This window comes from Octodon degus, unplaced genomic scaffold (assembly GCF_000260255.1).
Source record: "Octodon degus isolate 3935 unplaced genomic scaffold, OctDeg1.0 scaffold00117, whole genome shotgun sequence".
NCBI lineage: Eukaryota > Metazoa > Chordata > Mammalia > Rodentia > Octodontidae > Octodon > Octodon degus.
Genome location: NW_004524693.1, coordinates 1957895 through 1963425, shown reverse-complemented (window position 1 = coordinate 1963425; position 5531 = coordinate 1957895). Strand labels below are relative to the sequence as shown.

At 41.1% G+C, this 5531-nt stretch overlaps 1 pseudogene; it reads right to left on the bottom strand.

Moving 5' to 3' along the window:
• Nucleotides 1-803: 803 nt before the first annotated feature.
• On the bottom strand, nt 804-1214 carry LOC101580933 (annotated as a pseudogene).
• Between the last annotated feature and the right edge of the window lie 4317 nt (nt 1215-5531).

Genomic DNA, 5531 nt, shown 5'->3' with positions numbered 1-5531 from the left:
GAGAGAGAGAGAGAGAGAGAGAGAGAGAGAGAGAGAGAGAGAGAGAGCAGAATCCAACTGGTGAAGCTCACAGGTGAGATCAGGTACATGGATATAATTCCTGATAAGACTTCTACCTACATATACTTAAAGTACAAGGAGATAAGTACCCAGAAACATTAACTACACTGATTTAAATAAAACTGCTGAAAACAGACAAAGAGGAAAGAAGTGGAGCCATTATAACAGCACCCCACACATGCATAAGAGTAACTAGAAAAGGTTCATGTTAACAATTTTCAAAAATACAATCAAATCTCTATCCAACTTTCACTTACAATGAAATGTGCTAGCTTTAAAAAAATGTACATTCAAAAAAATAAAAATGTACATTCCCCACTTCCCTACACTGTTTCACTGTTTTCCTTTTTTGTGATGCTGGGGCCAAATCTAAGGCCTCACACATGCTACACAAGTACTCTATCCTCAGCTGCAATCCCAACCATTTTGCATATTCTTTAAAACTAAGCACTGGGTTTTTAATGGTATATGTACATATTAACTGCAAGTCTAAGGAATAAGCAAAATTCATATTTTAGTAACTCTTTTTATAAAATGAAAAGTTCTCTATTAAAATGTATTTTTCGTTGGGAAAAATAAATAATAGGCAAATGGATTCACACAATGTAAAAATTAACTCAGGTAGATTTCAGTGGAGGACAGTCCACTACCAAGCATATTTGCCCTTATTCCCCCAGGTGTTCAACTTCTGAGCTTAGAATTTTTAAAGTCTTTTAGAGATTTCATTATGTTCAGATTTGTTTTCATTCCACACCATCTCCAGCCAGGCTCTGAGCACCTACAATGCTCTGACTAATTGTTGGAAGCTTAGTGAGAAGCATCTAGAAGACCTGTAGCAACTGCTGTGGCTGTCCACATACAGCAATTGCATTTGTCAGATGATCCACACCCTTCTCATATTCACCTTGAGCCAGTAACTCTTCACAGAGCTGTATTTTTTCAAAGAAAAATTTCTGAACAGCTTCAGCATCTTTAAGGTCAGGTAACTTGGAAAGTCCAGGTCTCCCCTTGGCATGCTTGTGTCTCTTTCTTCGTTCTTAAAGCCTGTTCTTAAAGTTGGGATCACTTCGGCTCTTGTGATGGAAGGAAATGCAGTATCTGATGAAGAGGACCCCACACACATCCGCGGTGATGGCGCTGTTCAGACCCACCATAGTTTTCAACTTGAATGTGCCCGGCACAGCGAGCTGACACCAGAGAGGTTGGCCACAAACCTGAGAGGTGGCCTGGTGAGTGAGAACTTCCACAACGCTCTTGGGACCCCACCAGACCCGGCCAAGACCAGGCTCTGCGAGTGTGTGGGAGAGATTCAGTGCTCCCTTGTACCCGTTGGACCTCTCTGGACCAAGCCCAAACCCCCTCATGAGTGAGACCTTTCAGCATGCTCTTGGGAGCCAGAGCCAGTCCAAGGTTGTCTTGTGAGTGAAAACTATCAATGCACTCTTGGGACCCCTCCAGACCCACACAAGCTCAGACATGGTGAGAGTGCGGAAGAGCTTCTGTGCACTCCTACATCCCCTGGAACCCTTCAGACCCAGTGCAATCCTGGGATACAGGCCTGGGGTGAAACTCTGCAGCTGAAGACCCTGCAGAGAGACTAGAAGTAAAAACCACCCAGCTAATCCAGGACCATAACATCTGGCAAAGGTGCAAAACAAGTTCAATTCCATGGGCTGCAGCAGGAAGGAACTGAGCACAGTAACCAGACCCACACCAGGCACAACTCTATGAACTCAAACTTAATAGATCTGCAACCAAACTTTAGTAGGGGTTAAGGTTATAACAGCACCAAAGCTGAACAACAAAGGTCAGAGGACAGTGTTATGCAAAATGACAATGAGAAGGAACAAAATGCAATCTCAGGTCCTGAGCCCACCCAGAACAAGGGCAGAGGACACTAGCACTGCTGAAATGTCTGAATTAATAGCGTCTAAAGTAAAGAGACATCAGCAGAAAAGTATAGAGGAACTCAGATCAGAATTACACTCTGAAATAAAAAAAGAAACCTCTGAATTAATACATCTGAAGTGAAGAATCAAATGCAGAAACATATAGAGGAAATCAGATCAGAAATAATCTCAAAGTAAAGGAATTAATAACTGTTTCTCAAGAAAACACTGAAAAAAAGATAGAGGAGATTAGAAAAGTGATGGATTCCTTGAATGAGCAATAGAGGAAAAAAATAGATCACATGAAGCACAGCCAAAGAGATATAGAAGAACATAAAATTTCAATCACAAGCTTCCAAAGTCATTTAAGTGAAAGTGAAGACAGAGTTTCAGATCTTGAAGACACTGGTGCAGCTAGTGACAATCTAAGAAAAGATCATTTAAAAACAACTACAATGCAGGAAAAAATGATTCATCACCAGCAAGATGATGCAAAGATAAACAATGTGAGACTAATAGGCATCAATGAGAAAGAAGGAGTCAATACAAATGATATAAAAAGAATATAAGCACAACTAAGAGCAGAAAACTTCCCAAATATGAGGAAACAATCTGACATTCAGGTAACCAAAGCACACAGAACTCCAAATAACTTCAGTCCAATTAAAAATACACTGAGACATATCATAGTCAAGATCCCCAAAATACAGCACAAGAACAATATATGAAAAGCCACTAGAGAAAAGAAACCGATCACATTTAAAGGAAAATGCATCAGAATACAGACAGATTTCTCTTCAAAAACCATGAAAGCAAGAAGACCATGAAGCAGAGTACTTCAAGTCCTCTATGACAACAGAATACATTCCAGATAACTACCTATTTCAAAATTCTCTTTCAACTTTGATGGAGAAGTGAAAAAATTCCATGACAAAGAACAAATAAGAATTTCATGAGGATACAGCGAAGACTACACAGATTACAAAAAGATGTTCTAGAGAGGGACCAAAGTAATCACACCTCCACAAAGGAGAAAAGAAGGAACCCACTAAATGCGGCAAACAATTAAACACGAGAGAAAAAGGAGTAAACAATAACAGGTAAATGACATGTCAATCATAAATCAATACATCTCAATTATAACTATCAATGCAAATGGACACAATTCACGAATTAAAAGAAGTAGACTGGCACAGTGGATTAGGAACCAGACTCCAACAAAATGCTATATACAAGAAACAATTTTAACTCATGAAGAAATTCATAGACTGAACGTCAAACGATGTAAAACATACTGAATATCCAGTACCTCAGAAAAAAAGCAGGGATAGCAATCCTGTTTTCAGACAGTATCAACATCAAACCCAAAATGACAAAAAGAGATAAATAAGGCCAGTATATACTGGTTAGGGGAAAAATTCAAGAGGAAGAGATAACACTCATAAGTATGTATGCACCAAACATGGGAGTGCCCAACAATATAAGACAAATCCTAATGGACATGAAAAATATAACATCCAAAACCACAATTATAACAGCAGACTTTAACATCCTGTTATCCCAAAAAGATTGGTCAACCAGACAAAAAATTAGCACAAAATTTAACAGAACTGAACCAGAGCTTGAAACAAGTGGACTTAGTGGACATATATAGTGGTCCACACAAAAAATTCTGAATGTACATTTTTCTCAACTACACATGGGTCATTTTCTAAAATGGGCCACATGCTGTTCCATAGATCATACTGAAGTAAATACAAGAAAACAGAAATTGTCTCATGCATATTATCAGACAACAGTGCAATGAAAGTGGAAATAAATGAAAAAAGAAACCAGAAAAAAAAACCCTAAATATATGGAAAACAAACCACACCCTACTCAGTAACCAATGGGTCACACAAGAAATTGAACAAGAAGTTGAACAATATCCACAATGCAATGAAAATTCAAGAACAACTTACCAGAACTTATGGAATACGATGAAAGCAGTTCACAGAGGAAAATTCATAGCTATGAACTCACACATTAGGAAAACAGAATGGAAACAAATAAACCTCCTAAAGTTGTGCCTCCAACATCAAGAAAAGGCAGAGAAATCCAAACCCAGAACCCAAAGATGGGAATAAATCAAAGATTAAAACAGAAATTAATTTAATTGAGATGAAGAAAACAATTGAAAGACATAACAAATCAAAAAACGGGTTCTTTGACACATTAAACAAAATCCGTAAGTCCCCAGCTAACTTCATCAAAAAGAGGAAAAAAAAATTCAAACACAAGCAATCAAGAATGAAAAGGGTGAAACTACCACAGACCTAATGGAAATTCAAAAATTTACAGTACCACTTTGAGAACCCTTACTCTCACAAACTAAAAGACGCAGAACAAATGAAACGATTCCTAGAAAGGTAAAAATTACCAAAACGGGATCAAGAAGATACAACAACTCTCAAAAGCCCCATAGTGAACAATGAAATATGAAATTTAATTTAAAAAAAACTAAAAACAAAGAAAAGTCCAGGTCCAGATGGATTCACAGCTGAATTCTACAAGAAATTTACAGAAGATATTAAAACAAGACACTTCAAATTCTTCAACGAAATTGAAAAGGAAGACATCTTCACAAAATCATTCCTGGAGGCAACTATTATACTGATACCAAAAGCAGGGAAAGATGCAAATAAAAGAAACAACTACAGGCCAATCTCCCTGATGAACATACATGTAAAGATTCTCAATAAAATTCTAGCAAATACAATACATCAAATCATTAAAAAGATCATACACCATGACCAGGTAGGATTCACCAAGGGATGCAAAGATGGTTCAATATTTGAAAATCTATAAATGAAATGCACGATATCAATAGACCGAAAACTAAAAACCACAGGATCATCTCAGTTGATGCAGAAAAGGCTTTTGAGTCCTAGCCCAGGTCCGGTGAGTGTGCAGAGAGTCTCCTGCTACCCTGCGCCGGCAGGACCAGTCCCAGCCCAGGCGCAGCATGGGCCGGACCCTCTCCCAGCAACTCGGGCCGCCCCCCACCACTCCTCAGTGCCTCCCCCCCCCCGCCCGCAGAGTAGGATTTTCTGCCGAGTTCCGGGAGCCCCCAGACCCAGTCCTAGCCGAGGTCCGGGGAGTGTGCGGAGAGTTTCCTGCTACCCTGCGCCGGCGGGACCAGTCCCAGCCCAGGCGCAGCGTGGGCCAGATCCTCTCCCAGCCACTCGGGCCGCCCCCCACCACTCCGCAGTGCCTCCCCCACCCCGCCCACAGAGTAGGATATTCTGCCGAGTTCCAGGAGCCTCCACACCCAGTCCTAGCCCAAGTCCGGTGAGTGTGCAGAGAGTTTCCTGCTACCCTGCGCCAGCGGGACCAGTCCCAGCCCAGGCACAGTGTGAGCCAGACCCTCTCCCACACCCTCCGGCGGCCCCCCAACCCTCCGCTGTACCTCCCCCATCCCTCCCGCTCAGTAGGAATTTCTGCCGACTTCCAGGAACCCCCAGACCCAGTCCTAGCCCTGGTCCGCAGCAGGAAGGAGCTGAGCACAGCAGCCAGACCTAAGCCAGACGCAGCTGGATAAGT